This window comes from Agelaius tricolor, unplaced genomic scaffold (genome assembly GCF_023055355.1).
Source record: "Agelaius tricolor isolate 1412-34295 unplaced genomic scaffold, bAgeTri1.0.p SCAF_11, whole genome shotgun sequence".
Taxonomy (NCBI): Eukaryota; Metazoa; Chordata; class Aves; order Passeriformes; family Icteridae; genus Agelaius; species Agelaius tricolor.
In genome coordinates this window covers 4,653,970-4,675,361 of record NW_027269271.1, presented here as the reverse complement: position 1 = coordinate 4,675,361, position 21,392 = coordinate 4,653,970, and the positions used below count along the sequence as shown (strand labels likewise).

The window sequence follows — 21,392 nt, the reverse complement described above, 5'->3', positions numbered from 1 at the left end:
ACAAGGATTCATAAATTCTCATGGTGCAACACGAAGCATCACATCCCAGAGAGGCTGTGGAGTCTCCTTCCCTGGAGAAACTCAAAAGCCATTGGGACACATCCTGGGTAATGTGCTCCAGGAGGGCCTGCTCAAACAGGGAGCTGGACTGGATCACCCCAGTGGTCCTTTGTAACATGAACTGTTCTGTGATCCCATTGGTGTTGCTGTCACCATGGTTTCAGCTGTGTCCCTGTGAAAAATCCGTATTTTATGATTGGCTTTTCGCAAATATTCAAATGAATATTATATGTGTTGTGTTAGAAAGTGATGCTGTATTAATTCTCTTAAGTAGTGTGTTAAATACAGTTTTAGGTTATAGCATAATGTTTAAATAGAAAATATGCTATATATTAGGATATATGCTATATATGTAGGATACTTTTTTTAAAGAAAGGATGCTGAGATAGCAGCCACAGGACACCTGAATCTTTCAGAGAAAAAGAATTTATTGCCCTCTTATCAGTAGAAATGGGCGCTGTCAGGATTCAGAGTAAGAAGCTGATGATGACCAGACAGAATCCTGTGTTTGAATGGAATTTATGCATCATGTATGAGGTGTATGAATATGCAACAGGCTGTTGTTTTTTAAGGGTTAATCCTCTGTTAAAGTGGGTCCTTTTTCGGGCTTATTTTGCCCAGAAAAAGGTACCTGGACTGTCCGTAACTCTTTGTTTTTATTGTCTCATATTGTCCTAATCCAAATTGTCCAAATTATTATTACTCTAATTGAATTACTATTTTTATAACCATTTTATTACTATTAAACTTTTAAAATTTTAAAACCAAGTGATTGGCGTTTTCCACGTGCCCACCTCAAGAGCTGCCAGACCTGCCTCTGCTCCATTCCTGCCTCTTTCATCTTCCAGAAGCCACTCTGGGGGCACAGGAGCAGCCCTTGGGAGCTTTTCCATCAGCACTAAGGGGGGAGAAAAGGCTCCTTGAGTGGCCTGGAGTGGGTTGGACCCTTTAGGATGCCACAGAGGGGTTGGGTACCTGCCATATCCTGACCCAGCAGAAGACAAGAGCCCTGAGAGCAGGAGCAGTGCCCCTGCTCCTTGAGGGGACACTGAGGGATTGGAGTGGTTACAGAGAGAGCCAGGAATCTGCTCAAGGATGGGGAAACTGCCAGCCTTGGAGAGCTCAGTCTGCTTAGTTCATCACCAAGATTGAGAGCTGGCTTCATGGCTTCCTATAAGAACTGTCAAGGCAGGGGAAAACTAAAAAAGGTACTAAAGAGCCCTTTAGTACAGCACAGGAGCAATGCTGGGCCCTGAGGCAGGCAGATTTGGGTGACTGATGCAGGCTGAGGGGAGTGAGTGAGAGCAATGGGCATCCCCAGGGCTCCAGGGGGTGGGAGCGATATTCCAGGAGGTGGGAGTGATATTCCAGGAGGTGGGAGCGATATTCCGGGCATCCCTGAGCCCGGCGGGCGGGGGAGCTGGGAGCAGCTCGCAGGTAATTACCAGCCCTGCTGTAAGAGGGGATGTAGTGGTGTCGGAACGCCCCTGGGTTGTTTCCCACAATCGATAAGCTTCATAAATAATGTATCCCTCGGGGGGGGAACAGCTACCTTGCGCTTATCAGATTTTGTACTCGTTTGGCTTAGCCACGCTAAGAGGGAACAGGACTGGGAGGGAAAACTGAAGCTATAAATAAATGCAGGGCAGTGTAGGGGCAGGCACAGGCAGGGAGGCCAGGCTGGGTCACCCCCATGCTGTGCAGCTGCCCCACAGACACCTCCGGGGAGCTCTGGAAGGGGAGAGATGCTTCAAAGCTAATGAAGGCAAAGGGAGCTGCTGTGAAAAATGCGTATTTTATGATTGGCTTTTTGCAAATATTCATATGAATATTACATGTGTTGTGTTAGAGAGTAATGCTGTGTTAATTCTCTTAAGTAGTGTTGTTAAATACAGGTTTAGGTTATAAGAAATGTTAAAATAGAAACTATGGTATGTAGGATACTTTTTTAAAGAAAGGACTCGCACTGAGATAGCAGCCACAGGACACCTAAATCTTACAGAGAAAAAGAATTTATTGCTGCATTATCAGAAGAAAAGAACTTCTTCCCGCCTCGAAGGCGCTGTCAGGATTCAGAGGAGGAAGCTGATGATGACCAGACAGAATCCTGTGTTTGAATGGAATTTATGCATCATGGATGAGGTGTATGAATATGCAACAGGCTGTTGTTTTTAAGGGTTAATCCTCTGTTAAAGTGGGTGCCCTGACTGTCCTTAACTCTTTGTTTCTATTGTGTGATATTGTCCTAATCCAAATTGTCCAAATTATTATTACTCTAATTGCATTACTATTTTTATAACCATTTTATTACTATTAAACTTTTAAAATTTTAAAAACAAGTGATTTGGCGTATTTCACACTGCCATGCAGAGACAGCTAGCAGCTCCCTGCACCACACTGTGCCCTCCCCTGCAAAATCTGGGGGAAATTTTCCTAATTCAAGCTTGGTTAAAGGTACCCAAAGAAATAGAGATTAAGCACTTACTTAGCATCACTTCCCTGCTGTTTTTTTGCTTCACTTGCCTAAGAGAGCTGAGCTTGCTGCAAACCACGGGCAGTGCCCTGCAGGAGGGATGTGGGGCACCATTGCTCTGCCATTCCTACAGGGATTTGGGAAGAGCATTTCAACACCCAGCCATGGCCTCTCCACAGCTCGGGAATAGCCTGGGAAAGGCTGAACACAACACAGGACAGCAGGAAATGTAAACTGCTCTGGGATCAAGGGAAAACATTTAACTGAAAAATTGGGAAGCAGCATGAGGATGGAGACTGGTTCTTCTGGCTTTTGGGTCTAATCCATACCCACAGTTTTCCTCTTAAAAAGCATAGCCTGGGATTACCTGAGAGAGCAGATGGAGGAGCTGCTTCTCTACCATGACCTGCCACCTGCACTTTGGGTTTTATACCAAACAAAAGGAGCGAGGAGCTGGCAGGAAGCAGAGAGCGTGGTGGAAAACAACCCTGGGATTAAAATAACACCCTCAGTCGGCCCTGGCCAGCAGGTTTGTGCTGCACAGCTGGAGCCAGAACATCTGGGAGCTTTACAAATGAAAAGAAAACACAGGTTCCCTCGCTGTAAAACACAGCTATGATGGGCAGCAGAGCACAGAGGCTCTCCCCAGCTCCAACGAGACGGAAACTTTTGGCGAGCTCAGTGAGTGATTCTGGGGTTGGAGTGAGGCAGCACCATCTTCCACAGAGCCCCTTGTGAGGGGCTGATCCTGAATCTACACTCCCTGAGAGCAGACTGCCAACAATCCATCACCTCCTGGCTGGGGCCGGGGGCAGAAAAGCTTTTCCCACCCATCCTTTGCAAGGGGATGCCACAAACTGCTGGGCTGAGGAGGGAGAGCCCCTGGGAGCCCTTAACTGCAGCTCAATTACAGCAGTGCTACAGCAGCTGAGGGATCATTCAGTGTCTCCAGACTGAGCTTTGCTCCTTGCAACAAGACAGAAAGAAACCCCCACGCAGATGCTGCCGGTGCTGGGGACATCTCTGATGTGCCAAGAGCTGCTGCTGCTCTTTCCTTGCAAAGCACCAGCCCCAGGGGCTTTGCTGACAAGTGGTTTTCTGCATGTGCCTGGCCTGAGAATGCCCATGTACAGCTCTGACTGTAGGGATAAATTAATATTTGCTCAGCAGCTGTGCAAGGGGCTGGGTTTGCTCCCTTCTGCCCCCACTGCTCCCCACTGGCTGGGAAGCTTTGCTCTGGAGCCTGGCTGCTGGAACATGCAGCTGCTTCATGGTTTAAATTTCACCTTTTTTGGGGCTAGCACCATCTTCTGATCTAATTTTTGCTCCAACCTTCAACCTTATTATGCCCCATCAGGGACTGAGCCCTGCTGCTGCACTGGGAGCAGGATTGCATTGCAGGGACTGACAGGAGCCAACCCGTCCCCATCAGGGCATCTCTCCATCACCATCCCTCAAAAAATCCCATGCTGATGTGGCTGAGGCTTGTTAGAGCTTTCCAGCCCCCATCAAGGCTGCTCTGGGAGCTGGAGCCCAGATGGTCTGAACAGATTACTGCAGCCTCCTGGGCTATCCATCCCAGGCACTTTGGCAGGCCTGAATTTCCTCCAAATGACAAAATGACAAAAATAAATAAAATCTCTCAGCATTAAATACTGGGAAGCCCGTGAAAAAAAGCTGTGTACACAATGAAAACAAATATATGGTTAAATAACCTCTCTAACAGTATTTCTATAAAATGCCTCTCTAAATAATGGCAAGTGAAAGGCTTGCTCTGTCCTGAATAACCTCAGCTGGGGAAGATTGTCTGTATCAAATCATTGCTGCCAGCCGATTAAAAATGAATTAAACTGAATGGAAAACAAGTCCCAAAACATCCCTTCCCCTCTCCCAATTCAGGGGCAAAATAAAAATAGCAATAAACCCCAAAGACTCCAGAGCAAGCACAGCAGAAATCATCCCAGCCTGAGGGTGAAGCAGGTGACAGGGACCTGGGGTGGGATGAAATGGGATTAAATAGGATGAAATGGGATGAAATAGGATGAAATAGGATGAAATAGGATGAAATGGGATGAAATGGGATGAAATAGGATGAAATAGGAAACCTGGCCATGCTCACTCCATGGAGAGGTTGCAGGACCAGGTGTAAGAGTCCTAAGGGATAAAGGGGATGCTGATACAGATTAATTAAAATAACCTAAATAACCTAACCTAATATCCAGTCCCTCGCCTCTTGAACAGAGCCCTTTTAAAATTTTAAAATAAAAATAAAAAAGAAATAAAAACAATAAGATTGGAGTCAGCTGAAGTGACTTTTTAACATTTCTCTCTTATTTTTAGCAAGCCCAGCAGAGCCTTGGCGTCAGTAGATCCAAAGGAAAAGCCAAAGTCCCAAACCTCAAGTGTCAGCCAGATAAAACCATCCCAACAAGAGCTTGCTCCAGGACTGAGAGCCAGCAGGAGACGATTTTTCATGCAGCAAAATCCCATGCCAGTGTGTTTCCAAAGAAAACATCCCCAGCAGTATCACTGTGAGCACTGAGAGGGAAGCAGTGAGCAAATCCTGTGTTTGGTGCCCCCTCTCTCCCTGTTTTCCCCAGGAAGACTCAGAATAACAGAAAACCCTCAAATGTTTCTTCTCTTACTTATTTTTTGGTTGTTCCCACTTTCTCAAGTATGTTCTCAATAACTGCATAGGAATTGTTGGGTCCCACCAACACCCAGCTGGTGCTCCAAGGTCCTCCCTGCCTTGGGATGGACAAGAGGCATCCTAGGCTGGAGCAATGAAGGAGAAAGGTCCCAAAATTTTCCTCCACTGAAGGTGTGCTAGTGACAGTGCTGCAATGTCCCTGTGGTCCCCTGCATGAGCTGGACACAGTTTCAGGTCTCAGGGTGGGACTGCTGGCAGGATTCACATCACCAACACTTCTTGGACACCAGCATCTTGTGAAGGACAGTCCAGTTGCTACCTCTAGGAGGAGTGTATCACACAGATGATTTCATTCTTTGCCTCTCACTGTGTGCCTCTGATACAATAAAGAAGAATAATTGACAACCAGTGGGACCTGCCATGCTGACACTTTAATGACAGCCTATTTTGAGACACCAGAACTGCAACTCAGTGGTTCTAGAAGTTGTAAAAACTGTTGTAAAAAACTACTTTTAGTCCAAGTGGTTGTAAAAACTTGTCTCCAGTGATGAGGGGAGCATGACTGCTGCCAGGTCCTTGGGGCATGGGTGTCCCAGCAGGGTCCTGAGCAAGGGGATTGTCCCTGATCCCCACCAGCATCTGACCCTGTGGGATGTGTGGACACCTGATGGCTGTGGGGGAGAGCAATGAATCATCAAGGTGGGTTTTTTTCCCACTCCAGACCTGCTGTAAAAAGTGCATTTAATCCCCTAGCCAGTGTCAGGGAGAGAGGGGAGTAAGCCAAGAGCAGAGCTGGGCATGGAGAAGCTGTGGCAGGGGAGATTTGCTCCTCCAGGAGATGCCAAAAATGCCTCTGTGCCTGATGAGGGGATCTGCTTTTTCACTCTGCCTCTCTCCATCTTTCCAACACCAGGATACCCCTGCATTTTCTCCACCCTAAAACCAGCAGAACCCCCCATGATGAGTGTTACTGGGAGCAGCATGCATGCAGACACATTTTGGAGCATCTTTGCAGGGTGCCAGGTGATGCCACCAGCAGTGCAGCCTGCCAGGGGCCCATTAAAGGAGGAATGAGCACTCAGGAGCTTCTTGCTTTGTTTCAAACAGCTCTTGCCACTCAGGGCATAGAATTCATGTCTGAGCAGATAGCTGGGAAAATAGGAAGCCAAATAAAGCTTGGTGGGGGAACTGAGCTGCATTTGGGACATGCTGGGGTTTGATTGTATTTCTGTGCCCTCCAGAGATGCCAAGTGGGCCAGCACCATGGGTACCACACTCCCTGACCTTCAGCTCCTGCTGGTGCTCTCATTCTGCTTCTTATTTATCCCCCTGCCTTTTCTTTTGAGTCCTGCACATTTACCCAGCCCTCCAGGCACCCACTGCTTTATTCACTGTCTCTCCTGCCCAGTCTCTACCTTGTGCTCCTGGTTAGAGCCTTACCTATTTATATCCTTAACCTCTGCCTCCCTTTCCTGTCTCTTTGCCCACACATCAATCTTGTTATGGCCTCCATCAGGAGGGAGCCACTGCTGCCTCACCTCTGTGCCCTCTCTCCTGAGCCACCCTCAGCTCCATCTCCCCCACACTGCAAGATGAGCTGGAAAGCAAGATGATGAAGGAGCATCAGGTGCAGGAGCTCAGCACCCCACACTGTGGGAGCATCCCCTCCCTGATGCACTTTTTGTCTGATTTTGGGGGTTGGACTTTGCTCTGTGTACAGATATCAAGAAACTGCAGCTGACAAACACCCAACCTCCTGCATCCTTTCCCCTGGGGATGCTCCACCCTGCAGAGGACACTGGTTTTGGGGACAAACTCACATTTCAGAGATGTCCTGAGGCTGGCACCTTTCCCCAGCTGCAATTCCAGCCTGGAGGATCATCAGCTCCCATTCCCATTGTCCCATTCCTGCACCCCTCTGGCTGCCTTGGTCCCACAGCTCCCTGCCTTCCCTGGCCTCCCTATTCCCACTCAAAGCTGCCTCACAGAGTCCAGGCTGTAATTTTGGTGCCTGCTCTCCCTCCCCAAGTGGTGGGAATTTTCCTCTTGCTGATTCACACCTCTGGCACGTCACATTGGATTTTTTTTAGCACTGACGCTGGCTGTGCTCACCCCAGGGAAAGGCTAAAACCCCAGGCTGCTGCTGCTGCTGCTCTGGGGACTGGCCCTCTGCCAGCCACGTGCTGCCAACTCAGCCAAAAAAACCTGCATCTGTGCTGAGCAAACCCAAAGAAGGGGTCAAATAAGGGAAATTTCAGGGGTTCATTTTCTCCCTGCCTCCCTAATCCCAACCCTGGGCTCCCAACTGACTCCTCATGCTGAGTACAGCAAACCTCCATCCTCAAAAAATCCATTTTTTAGTATAAAAACCCTCTGGCTTTTCCTTCTGGACCAGTAGAGTGGCATAAAATGTGGAGGGCCCCATGGCCATCACCTGCATCCCTGGTGGGATGGAGCCATTTGCAGCTCTGGAAGGGTTTTGGGCAAGGGGAGCACCCTGAACCTCCCATGGGCCCCTTTTGTGGGGTTCAGCAGCTGGGTTGGGTTTGTACCTCTGCTAACTCTTCCTGGAAATCATAATTGTGGGAATGTCACCCTTCCCTCTGCTGCTTCTCACCTCCCTACACATTCCACCTCTTACAGAGGGATCTCACCAGCAGCAGCACCTCATGCCACAACAAGCACTTCCAAAGGACTCCTCAATTAATTTGCTATGTTGGGAGCTGTCTTTTGCTTCTTGCTGCAGAAAAGGCTCAGGCAGCATCCTCCTGCCCAAACAAACCCAAATTTCAGCATCCCTGCCCTGCCTGCTGGCTTTGCCTGGCATGGGAAAACCCCACTGAGCCTTTTTGGGCCACCACAACTCCGTGTCTGCGATGGCCATCCCAGGTGTCATGGACATGTTTTATGAAAAATTCTCTTGTTAGGATCTTTTCTCCTGAGAAGCTGGGAGGCCTCAGAAATGAAATGTAAACAATGGTTATTTGCTGCTGTGGAATGCAACAGGTGCATCTGGGATTGGTCCATGTGGTTGTTTCTAATTAATGGCCAATCACAGCCCAGCTGTGTTGAGACTTGGGTCAGTCACAAGATTTTATCATTCTTTTCTATTCCTTTCCTTGCTAGCCTTCTGAAGAAATCCTTTCTCCTATTCTTTTAGTATCGTTTTAGTATATCATTTTCTTTATTATCATCATTTAATATTAAAAATATATATTACATATTATATATATAATATATATAATATAGATTATATATTATATATATTCTATATATAATATATTATATATATAAAATATATAACATATAATATGTAATATATAATATATGATATATAAGATATATAATATAACATGTATAATATATATGTTATATTATAATATATATTATATATAAGATACATTATATATATTATATATTATAATATATACTATCTATTTTATATAATATATAGTATATAGTATATAGTATATAATATATATATTATATGTTATATGTTATATATTATATATATTATGTATATTATCATCATTTAATATATCATAAAACAATAAACCTGCCTTCTGAAACATGGAGTCAAGATCCTCATCTCTTCCCCTGTTGGGGTTGCCTGCAAATCCCACACGTGGTGACCCCTAATGAGGAACATTCCCACACCAGGGGACATCTCCTGTCCCCCCCATGGTCCTGAGGAGCCCAGGGAACAATTCTGGAGCCACCAGCCCCAGGGTCGCTCACTCAGAGAGGCTTCAGCTGCGGGTACAGCTCTGCCGCGGTGCAGGGAGGAAGGCCAGGGAATGAAAATACAGTAATTAACGGGTGATTCACAGGGCGGTGAGCGCGCCTGTGATGGGGACATCACGGGACACTTTCCATATCAAATACACCACAAATACATCATGAATGGATGATTCTGGCTCGTTTCCCCCCCATCTTTGCATTAAATAATTTATTTCCAAGCGAGGAAAAAGGGAAAGGAGAAGAAAGGACGCAGGTTCCTGTGGGTGATGGTGGGGAAGGCTGGTACCCAGCAGTGTCAGGAGTTTGCAGTGCCATTGCCGTGGTGAACCCAGGGCTAGGACAGAACAGCTCCAAGGGGAGCAAGGGGGAGCTTCCCCCTCTGCAAAGCCCTGCAGGAGATGCAGCAAGGCAAGGAGTTCCCTTTCCCTGCTCGTATTATTGGGGTGTCACCCACTGAGCCCTCAGCGTGCAGCCCAAGCCAGCAATTAACTGCACTGCTGCCTCTCTCATCTGGAGTGAATATTTTTATCAGGCCCAACTGAGGAATGTATTTCTACAGCTGTCTGCAGGATTCAGGAGGAAATACCCCCAAAAACCTGATTTTTCAGCCCAGTTTAATTTTTAGCCTCATGAGGCTGGCTGGTGGTCCCTCCTGAGTTACAGGTGAGAGTCTAGAGCATCCCAAAACATCCCAGCCTGGGATGCAGGGCTCATCCCTGGGTCTGGGCACAGCCACGTCAGCAGCTTAGTGGGATTTGAGAGAGGATTAGACACCAAAGGGGATAACAAGAGAGGATAAAAGATTAGTGGGGATAAAGGACCCTGGCACATGGGGATGAGAGGCAAATATTAATTGCCTGGGGTTGGGGAGGCAGGTTCCCTCTGGGACTGTGATTTATGGCTGGGGCCAGGTACACAGAGCAACTGATGTGGCTGCAGCCAGTGCCTTTCCCTAAAAAAAAACTGAGATTTTTCCCCAGTTTGGGTAGAGAGGTGCACACATTCACGGGCAAAAAGGACTTGAAAGGGAAAATAATTTTGAAGAAAGCATCCCCAGCTTGGGGTCAATTTGTACTCCAGAGATTTAAGTCTGTTGGAGTCCTGTTTAATGTGAGCTCAGTGTTGGCACTGAACAGGTAAATGATGAAGCCTGCTGTTTTCTGTGGTGTGGCATCCCCCAAATACACTTATTTTAGGAGGAAGGGAGCCCATGCTGGGCTGAAACTCAGCAGCTCCTCTGGGCCAGCTCTGCAGGGCCCCTGGCAGAAGCAGGAGCAGAGGGATGTGCTGCCTGCCCCACCTCCCTGCTGCCTCTTGTTCTTTTCTTTTCTTGCCAGGTTGGGGAAACACCTCAGGATTGCTCAGAAATGATGTTCAGTCCACACACCTTGGATCCCACACTGGGAGGATGCAGGACTGTCCCAGGGGCTGGGGGTGCCAGGCCACCTGCCAAAACTCAACCAGAGCTCTGCCTGCCCCTGGGGCTGTGGGACCCAAACTCCTGCAGGCTTGGGAACTAAAGCTGCCAGTGCCAACCTGTCACATTTTTCATCTTTTATGGAAAATCCTTTCCTTAGGATTTTTCCTCCTGAGACACTGAGAGGCCTCAGGAACAAAATGTAACCAATGGTTATCTGATGCTGTGGAATGCAACAGGTGGATTTTTGACTGGCCCATGTTGGATGTTTCTAATTAATGGCCAATCACAGCCCAGCTGGCTCAGACAGAGAGTCCAAGCCAGAGCCTTTGTTATCATTCCTTCTGATTCTATTCTTAGCCAGCCTTCTGAGGAAATCCTTTCTTCTATTGTTTTAGTACAGTTTTAATGTAATATATATCATAAAATAATAAATCAAGCCTTCTGAAAGATGGAGTCAGATCCTCATCTCTTCCCTCAACCTGAGACCCCTGTGAGCAGGGTCACACCCACCCACCTCATGGCAGGCAGTGGCTTCATCAAGAAGCCATCAGGGCCAGGTGCCATGGGCTGTGTGTGGAGTGATGGGGGTGCCAGCACTGCCTGTGTGTGGTTTGGGGGGTCCCTTCTGTCCTACAGGGTGTGGGTGGGATCCCTCCCCAGCATGGGGGGTCCACCCAGGGCTGGATGGCTTCAGAGCAGCACTGTGGGGAGAGGAGGGCAGGGAGCTCTGCAACCTAACCCTGACTGCACTCAGCATCACCCTGTCCCAAACCCTGCTGCCTGTGGGAGAAGAGCACATCCCTGGGGCAGGGCCAGGCTTGCAAATGCAAGGATCCTCACCCATGGGCTGCTGATTTGCTCCTGAAATCCCCCCCTGCCAGGCAGGCTGCACAGGAGGGAGCTGGGCAGGAGTGAGCAGCACCCAGACGTGCGGGATGCAGGGACAGCACTCACACCCCTCCTGCAGCTGCCTGCAAAGCCAGCACAATGCTTTATTCTCCCTGGGGCACCCCCAGCTCCATCTCTGCCCTGCTCTGCCCAGCCCTGGGCAGGGAGGAGTGCTGCTGTCCCAGCTCAAGGGGGACATGCACCTTGCCCAGCTCCCTCGTGATGCTCCTGGTGCTGCTGGTGCACTGTCCCCATCAGTGCTGTTGGAAATCTGCTTTTTCCAGCTGCATCTTGCTCTGCCCTCGCGGGATCCCTCAGGAATTTTCACCCCAGTTTAATTTTAGCCCCCAGGAGGGTTTCTCCTGCACTTACACCAGGATGTGACTGGGACATGCAAGGCTGGAGTGAAAGGCAGCTCCGCTCCTGCCCAGGAGGATACAAGGGCTGAGGCTGGGGTATGATGAGTGAGAGATTGCCTGGGATTTAACAGGCTTTTTAAAGAGCAGATGTAAACCCCAGCCCTTGCTCTTTAGAGTCATTAAATGTCCCCTGGTTCATTCTGCAAAGGGTAGGCACATTAACCTGCTGGCCTGGCTGCCCTCTGTTAACCACATCCTCATCACACCAACTCCCCTGACATTTGAAACTGCTCCTTTTTCCAAGCCCACTGCCTGCTCTCATTGCCAACCCAATGTTTTGAGGCTGGGCATTTGCCTCTTGTCATTCCTGAGGATCTTACAGCATAAATCAAACTATGGAGGAAGAAGAAATAATCTACCAAAGCATGAGGAATAATCACCTCCATCACAAAGAGATTAATTTTTGCTTGAATTAATACACTGAAAACTGCAGGGAGAAGCCCTCCCTTGGGAGTGAGGGGCAGGGCAGAGCATCACCCCTGCCAGGGCTCACAGTGCCTGTTCCACCTCCCATTTCTATGGAAACCTGCCCCCCTCACTCCTCCTCCTGCCTGCACTCTTGCTAATTTAAGGAAATCAACTTTCTGCTCTCTGAGGAGTTGCCTGGATGGAGACAGGGCACTGGGGCAGGCAGGGATGTCCCAGCCCCTGACAGGGCCATGCAGAGCTCAGGGTGGGTGCCTGCTCCTGAGCAGGGAAAGGCAGGACTGCTCCTTATCTCAACACTGCTCATCTGCTCTGGCTCCTTCCCATGACTGCCTCTCCTCTCCTCTCCCAACGCTCCTTATCTGTTCTCCCCCCATCTCCATCCCCAGCTTTGTTTGCATCACTAAAACACTTGTCCAGGTCAAATGATAAACACATTTCCATTGATTGCTGGGAAGAAAAAGCCCTCCAGAGCAGCAGGTTCCTTGCTCTGGGAATCAATAACCTCCAAACCCCTCCATCGCCCTCAGGGGGGAGGCAGGGCTGCATGGAAGATGTGACACCTGAGGATCGTGTGTGACATGAGGAACCTGCAAATGCCCCTGGCCTCTCCCAGGCTGCCCCCACGGAGGACAAACCCTCCCAGCTGTGCCCCAGCCCTTCAGCCCCTGCATCCTGCTCCTCCTGCCTGGGGCTGGGCAAACATCCCCATTTCAGGCTGGAAACCAGGGATGCAGGGAGGGGACAGCAGTGAGGGGCAGCCTGCTGTGCTGCTGGAGGGCCCCAGGCTGTCAGTGCACTGCCCATGGGGGAGCTCCTGTGCCTCTGAGTGAGTGATTCAGCTGCAAAGCCACAATCGATGGAGAGGAATTTAAAGGGATTAGAGATTTTGCCACTGCTGCAAATGTGGTGCTCCCCATGGTGGTCTCCCCTCCTGGAATGCATGGGATTCATGAATGAGGTGTGTGACCCGTGCTGAGGCCCCTGGGTACCTACAGGATTCATTCAAGAGGCTTTTTTTAGACCCAAAATGCTGAACAGCACAGAATTTACTGTGCAAAATGATGCTTTGCCCCCCTGTCCAGTCAGTGCTTCATCTCCTCTGTGGCAAAACATACAGGAGGCCAGTGAGCCTCACCATTTAGTGCAGGGAGAAAACAAATTCAATTAAAAGAATAAATAATGAATGAGACATCATTAACAGAGACATAAAAATTATAAATAATAATCTGGGAAGGGAAGAAACCATCCCAAGTGCTCCACAGGGCCCATGTAAAGCACCAGAGCCCTGAGCCCAGGGAAGCAGCAAAGCAGGTGTGGTGGAGCATAAGGAGCTGTAATGAATTCAGAGTTTCCACCAGGCTTTAATAAAGTCCTTCTGCAGAGGCTATTAAGGGAACTAAGATGAGAGGTGAAAGTTTGTTATGGATTAGGAGCTGTCTAAGAGAGGAAAAGATGAAAGAGCTGAGAAGTGATGAAGGCACAGGATGAGCTGGGGAGCCTGGGACACCTCCCCCCCTGGAGAGGGCCCTGGGCCATGCTGGGGCTGCAGGAGGATGAGCTGTGCCCCCTCTCAGGAGCTGGGCTGGCTCTACAGCAGGAGCTAAAGCTCATTCATTGCCAGGGTGGGCGCTCATTCAAAAGGAGCCCTGCCCTGGCTGCTGGGGATGCTGGGGATGCCACCACCCCCACAGCATCCTGCAGGGCTCAGCAGGGCAGCCCAAACCCCCCAAAGGGCTGCCAGGCTCCCCCAGCCCAGCCCCACTGCTGCTGCCAGCCAGGGCCCCTGGAGCACAGCTCCATCCAGCAGGGATTCACACCCAGCTCCAGCCTGATTTCTTGGGGCTGCTGTGGGGACACTTCTGCCTCTCCCTGGAGTGCCAGCTTTGTGCCTATCCCGTGCTGAGAGGGCTGGGATGACCTTTCCCAAGGGCAAAGAAGCCTCTGGGGTACCCAGAAGCCGAGGGTGGGGTTACACCCCCAGTCCCTGCAGTGCCCCCAGCCCCAGAGAGAGAGCTGCAGCCACCCAGTGCCTCCTAAGCCTGCCCTGCTGGATGGATTTCTTAAATTGGATTGTGACAAACATTTAATACCTAATAGAGCTCACACCAGCACAGTTAATTAAGAAGGTGACTAATCCAATTCACTCGTGGGAGAGCAGAGAGTGAGGGAGGGAGGGAGGCAGGGAGCCTGCGTTGGTGAGGGGAGGGAGCAGGAGAAAATCACTTCAGCTTCCATCACCTGGTGTTTCATTTGGTGTGTGCACACACACCATGAAGAAGGACTTTCCTTGCCTGTTGCCAGCTCTGGAGCTGCTGAGCAGAAGCTGAGCTGGCCCAGGCTCTGTGTGAGCTTCACTGGGGTGCCAGGCCAGCTGAGGGTCGGGGGTACTGGCACTTGGAGCCCCCTTGGCCATAGAGATGCCCTGGGTTTTATTTTAGAACACCCTCCAGGGGATGCCGAGGCACAGACACTGCAGAGCATCCCCTGCTCCACACTGGGACCGGTCCCAGGCAGAGCCAGCTGTGGCAACATCTGTATGCCACTCACAGCCCGTCCCCCCGGAGTTGATAAATAAAACAAGTGGAGTTATTTTGGCCCCGGGGACAGGGCTGTCTCCCGGAGCACAGAGCAGCCCTTTCTCCGACTCTCAGTGCCGCCCGAGTTCATTGTCATTCCCCAGTGGAGAACAGGACGTGGATTGAGCCGAGGTGCCCATCTGGAGAGCCGGAGAGAGACTCTGTTCATATCAGCGCCCAATGGCATCAATGGCGCTTTTAAATGAAGCCCAGGGGCGAACAAAAGCTCGGAGCGAGGGAGAGCGAGTGGGGAAAGCCGGGGAGGGCTGGGATGGAGCCGGGGAGGGCAGAGGGGAGCGGGGATGGAGCCGGGGAGGGCAGAGGGGAGCGGGGATGGAGCCGGGGAGGGCAGAGGGGAGCGGGGATGGAGCCGGGGAGGGCAGAGGGGAGCGGGGATGGAGCCGGGGAGGGCAGAGGGGAGCGGGGATGGAGCCGGGGAGGGCTGGGGGCAGCGGGGATGGAGCCGGGGAGGGCAGAGGGGAGCGGGGATGGAGCCGGGGGAGGAGGGCGAGCGGGATGAGCTGGAGAGGAGCACAAGGGGAGGAACACAAATGGAGCAGCTCCGTCTAAAGGGTTTCCTACAGAAAATGAGGCAGCTGGAGGACTTTGGGGTGCGGGCAGCAGTGCCACCAGCATCAGGTAGCAGGGATGCTGGAGCAGCATCAGCCCCTGCCAGCAGCACCCAGCGGGGCAGAGCCCCGCACCCTCATCACTGCAATTGGTCCTCATTAAGCACGGCTGGCAAAAGGGGATGCTGCCTTAATAGCATGACAGGCAGACGGGTTAAAATTGGAGAGGAAAAGAATAAAAAACGAAGCATCCCAAAGGAAAACCAACCAACCTGTGCCCAGGTGTGCTGCCAGTGGTTTCCGAGGGCACCTGCACTGAAAGCACCTGCGGGGAGCCCGGGGTTGTGCTGGGGTGATGGGTGCATGTCACACCGAGTGATTAATGAGGAATTACACCACCAGCTCATCCCTCCTGCGGCCGGAAAAGCCCCCAGGGTGCTCCCAGCATCCTCCCCCTTGCAGGAAATAATTACTTCGGTTAGAATTATTTACCAAACGAGGCAATTCTCGGCGTGCTATCTCGCAGCCGTTCGCCTGGTTTACATTGTTGCTAGTGCTACGCAATAAATTAACTGCGTAATTAAAGACGAGTTTAATGCTGATGCTTTGCAAAGGGATTTTCTTTTAAGTCTCTCTGCGAGCAGAGCGCGCTGTAGGTGAGGGGCTGGCAGGACACCGATCCCCCACGACAAACGTGTCCCTGGCTTGCCCAAGGGACAGCGAGCAGATCGAATCAAATCAATCTGCATTTTAATTACCGACCACGCTCTCTCCGCAGGGAGCGGAGCCGCCTGCAGTGGGAGCAGCCAGAATGGCCTCGGGCAAAGCTCCCTGCTTGTCCCCGTCGGATTCAGCAGGGACACGGATGGGCTCCATCCATCGACGGGACCTATTCCCCACGGTGGGGATCAGCCAAGCGAGGCTGCAAAACCCCACGGGGATTCGAGGACTCGTCCACCCAAAAAAAGGAGGAAAACAAACATCGCACTTTAGGAATCCACGTTTTTGGTGATTTCTGCTGACTAACATGATTTCAGCCAAAACCAAGGAGCCATCAGGGAAACAGCTCAAGGGCTTCCCTAGGAAATATCTCCTTCCTGGGGATGAAGCTCTTAGGAACACGATGGGGATGGAGATCCAGCACAGGGACCACTGTGTGAGCCAGGGCATGCCCTGCTCCTCCTGCAGCTCCTCCATCCTGCTCCAGCATGGTGTGAGCAGGGCTCAGGGTCACCTCCCATGCCAGCCATGAGAGGAGAGCCAAGCCCAGCCTTTCCCATGCTGGCTTGGTGGGCACAGCCATCCCCCAGGGCCTCCTCCCACTGCCAGCAGCCCAAATGCATCAGTATCGAGTGGGCAATCAATCCCCAAACCCAGGCAGCCAGGCCAAGGCTCAGCAATGACAGCAGCTCTGATGCAAACAGAGCAGCTTTCCCCTGGGACATGGCCACACTGGGTCCCAGGATGCCAGGAGGGCAGGGCAAGGCTTCTTCCTTCCACCAGGGAGGGTTTCTGCACTTCAGAGGGACATCAGCACCCAGGGGAGCAGTTCTGCTGCCAGGCCCCCTCCAGCTGCACCCCAGCCCTGAGTGCCCTCAAGTGGGACATTCTCCCCAAAGGAGTGGGGAAAGAGGAGGGAGCTGCCCTGGGGATGAAGGACAGAGAGCTGAATTGATTTCTCCCTCCTCTGATGGCTCTCATGAGCGGAGGGGAAGGAGAGAGCAAATCCCTCACCTCTGCCAAACCATCCTTCAGGAGAGCAGCCACTACCAAAGGACTTTCCTCCACTTGGAGCAGCTACAGGCATTTCATTTCCCCAGAGTGTGCGGGATTTGTGATCTCCAGCAGCAGAGGGATTTCTGGCTGGTCCAAAGGAACATCCCACACCCAACCAGGTGCCAGTTAAACACCCCTGGATGATCTCTCCAGCAATGATCCACACCACCACACCCTGGCAACAGGCTCCAGATCTCATCTTCCCCATGGTGAGCTGCTGGAGCTCCATCCACCTCGAGGAAAGAGATGGGGAGCACAAATCCCTCCCCAAAAGGTTTATTTAGCAGCAAAGCTGAGAGAGAGAGAGGCAGGGAGGCCTGGGGTTGGAGCTGGGATGGTTTCTAGCATGTCCTGGGTCAAGCTGCCCACAAAACCAAACAGCTCAGCAGGAAAATGTTTGGATGAAGATCTCTGCTCACCAGACCTAAAGGGACCTCAGCAGGGACCTTCTACCGTGCTTTTTCTGGTGATTTTGGGGGAACCCAGACCCCTTCCTAAACCCCAGCCACCCCAGGGAGCACGAGGGGAGAATTTAGCATCCCACCAGTCAACCTGGCAGCAACCACCCCCAGAGCACCAAGCCCCACACAGGAGGAGGAGAAGATGGGACATCCCCCAGCTCTGATCCCCCACCTGCTCATCTTCTCCCAGTCTCTGCCATCCCAGATGCTCAGTGCCAGCAGGACAAGCTCTCCATGGTGGCTGGTTAGAAGCACTGTGTTTTACTGAAAGCAGCTGCTGGGAGCCAGGATGCAGCTTTGCTGCCTGCACCTTGCCAAGGTTCCTGCCCTGGGGATGGGAATTATGGAAATACCAGGCTTTGACATTTAAAAGTATCAAGGAAAATAAAAGAGGGGGGGAGGAGGGAAAGAACCAAACAATTACCTGGGGCTCATCAAGGAGCTGCTGGGAGAAATTGTGATGGCTAATTATAAAGGGAAAATTAATTCCAGCTCTGGGATGAAGACAACAAGCTGGGGGAAAGAGGAAAGTACAGGAGGAGAGGGGTCTCAGCCTGAGGATGGGATGTTTGGTGCTGAGATTTTGCCAAGGAAGGATGTTCCTTTGAATATTCCCAGTGGGAAATATTGCTCAGTGACATTCCTTTGGCCAGGTGAGGCAGGGATGATGTAGGGGGAGATGCCCTCTCAGTGCCCATGGAACCCAGCTGAAGCACCTCCCCTTGGGGCTGTGGCAGCCAACAGGGAAAATCTTGAACTGAGAGTCAGCTGAGATGGTGCTGGGCATCCCAGGGCTCATTTCAGGCACATCTGTAAGGGAGACCGGACCTGCCTTGTGAGTTATGATGACACCTGCTGAACCTGCCCTCTATTTTCTATATATTTTTTTTTCACATCCTATCCCCATCCCTTCTGATTTCCCTACTTTATTTCTGGAGCAGTGGGGTGGGTGGGGGAAGAGCAGGAGCCAATGGTGCTGTCAAACAGGGGGTGCAGAGAGCCTGAGCCTCCAGCACCTACTGCCATGCACTCAGCAGCCACCTCCCATGACCCCAGCCAGAAACTGGGCTGAGACACAGCTGGGAGCACCCAGCAGGCCCAGATTTCACCCTCTCTGGGATTTTGACCTGGCTGTGGGATGCTGCTCCCCTGGCTGGGACCACCTTAGGGATGGAGCAGGATCTGAGGCCATTGACATTTTGTTTCTCATTAGTGGCACAATTAACAGGCGAGAGGATTCCAGGCTCTGGCTGCATCGTGTCCCCGTCCCTCAGCTGCCTCCTGCTGCCTTTATCTCTTCTGCCTGGGCAGTTCCATCAATGAATTGACTTCTTCCCCTGCCTAATTTATGTCTCCTTTATGTTTGTTTATATAATAAGGTTAAACATCTACTTTACACCCTACATGCTTGTAGTTGTTAATTAGCCTTTTTCTTGAGTTTTATTGCCTTTGCTACGGGCTCTGGCAAGATGAACAGCAGCAAGGAAAGGGCTGGGAACCCCACGGACACCCTGTGCCAGGGCAGGAGCTGCAGCCCCCCAGCCCAGCAGGTTTGGGCACCTGTTACCCCCCAGGAGCCGTGGGTGAAGGGGTCAGAGCTGCAGCTGTGTCAGGGAAGGGCTCCCACAGGATTGGTTTCCACTTCTCAACACAGTTTTGAGCTGTTTTAGGGGGATTGGGGAGCTTGGAGCACCACCATCAGGAGAACAGCAAGAGATCCATGGTGGCAAATTGTCCCTGCAGCTTCACCTTGCTGATGCTCAAATCCACCTGACAAGTCCTGGGAGCAGCTTTGGGGTGCAGGGCAGGGCAGAGCAGGGCTCTGCACCCCACAAACAGCCCCACGAACATGGGAGCCCAGGGGAAACATCAAGCTCAGCCCAGAAACAAACTCTCTCTTCATCCTTGTTTGCCAGGCCTCACAGCCAAACCCAGCAGCAGCACCATGAGCCCCAGCAGCCAGCAGGGCTTTCCCTGGCTCTGTGGTCCTAGAGATGGATCCATCCCCCGCCAGGGCCCATCTCTGCCCTGTGGCTGCAGGAGAAGCCCAGCTCCCGAGCAGACACCACCTCTGAGATGCCCTGGGGGGAGCAGGACCCGGTGGGACTGGCGGTGCTCTCCTCCACCCGGCCTCCCCTACAAACCCGGGCATTCGTGGCTCATTGCTGTGAGCACCTGAGATTCAAGGACACAGCCAGGCTCATGCTCCTCCGGGGGTGCAGGAAAAGCCCCTCTGAGCCTCCTGCCTGCCTGCCAAGCCTCCTCCTCTTGCCCGTTCCTCAGTTTCCCTGCCTGCAGACACAAGTCCCACGGGGATGCAGGGGCAGGAAGCAATGCCCAAATCTGACCCTTCCCTGAGCCCTCACCGCGGGAGATGTCTGCTCTCAGCTGCCCAGCCCATACACAGGCAGGAACTTAAAGAGGCGAGGTGCTCCCCATTTCCAGCCAGGACGGCAGGACACAGGGATGTTCCTTCCCTCGAGCCACCTGCCGCTCCAGAAAGGGTCCCCGCACTGGGCTCAGCCTTCTCCGCCTCTCCGGCTGGATGGATTCTGTCAGAAGCCGCAGCAGGTGACTGCTAATGAAGCCCGCCTAATTAATGCGTTCCTCAGACACGCCCTCGCCGTCCCTTCCTCCAGGTGCTCCACCCTCCCCTCCGCCAGCCGTGACCTGGCCAAGCAGGCTCCGCTCCCTGCCTTTAAAAGTCGCAGCTGTGCACAGGTTTAGGGAACAGCATCCTTCAGCCCAAAGCTCTCTCCTCTTCCAGGGGTCAGCTCTCCTATGGAAAGGCAGCCTTGCTGCTTGAGCAGGCAAAAACCGCGTTCAAACTTTGGTGAATTGAAGCAGAAAGCCGGGGCTAAGGCTCAGCGGAGCCTGGGTGGGCTTCGCGTTCGCCGACAGCATCCAGGCGCAGGCGGGAGGGATGGAGAGGCTGCTCGGGTTCGTTCCCGGCTCCCGGAGTTGGGGATGCTGCTGCCCCCGCGGGGAGTGGGAGTCGTGGGCAGAAGGGAGGGAGCGGGCTGGGAAGGAGAGATGGAGCCTGGCATTGGCGGGGAGAGGGTGTGAACGAGCCCCCCAGCGCTGCCTGCAAGGATGCAGCAAGGAGCCTCCTCCGCCCACGAACTGTCTCCGTATGACGCAGGTGCCGAGAGCCAAATTTCTTCCATCTCATTCCAGCCACAAAAGGAACTTGCAGAAAGTGCAGGCAGCCTTTGCCACCCCCCAAAAACAACCAACAGACCCTCTCTCTCCCCTCGCCCGCGGCCGGGCCGGGCAGACGCCGCGGCGCGGCGGGGGAATAGCGGCTCTGCCCTCCGCCGCTTCCCTCCGCGCTCAACTCCCGGCCGAGGGATGGACAGGGGCAACACACACGGCAAAGAGCACGGGCAGCCGGGGCCGGGCGCGGCTGGGGCAGCGGAGCGCGGAGAGCTCTGAGCTGTGCCCGCGGAGCGCGGGGCAGAGCGGCGCGGAGCTCGGAGCCGCGGCAGACGCGGAGCTCGGAGCCGCGACACGGAGCTCGGAGCCGTGACAGACGCGGAGCTCGGAGCTGTGATACGGAGCTCGGAGCCGTGACAGACACGGAGCTCGGAGCCGTGACACGGAACTCAGCGCCGCGGAGTGCGGAGCCGGGGCACGAAGCCCGGAACGCGGAGCTCAGAGCGCGGAGCGCGGAACGCGAAGGCGGAGCGCGGAGCTGTCCGCGGTGCTGAGCACACTCACCGGGCCGGGCCGGGCCGAGCCGGGCCAGCTCCTGCTGCTGCCGCCGGGATGCGCGTGGGGCGGCCCCGCTCCGCGGGTGCCCGGGCTCGGCCTGGCGCCCTCGCTGGCACCGCAGCCCCTGTGGCTGCTGCGGCCGAGAGCAGCGACCCCGGCACTGCCTCGCTGCCGCTCCGTCCTCTCCTTAAATTTCAGCAGCTTGGTCCCCCCCCC

At 52.6% G+C, this 21,392-nt stretch overlaps 1 protein-coding gene across 2 annotated transcripts in view; it reads right to left on the bottom strand.

Annotated features, from left to right (window-relative positions):
• Positions 1–21,392, bottom strand: part of TNR (tenascin R) — an 82,283-nt gene extending 60,891 nt beyond the window's left edge. For both annotated transcript variants that reach the window (XM_071435899.1, XM_071435900.1), the window contains exon 1: positions 21,183–21,392. The gene's annotated coding sequence lies outside the window, so the exon portion shown is untranslated. The remainder of the gene's footprint in view (positions 1–21,182) is intronic.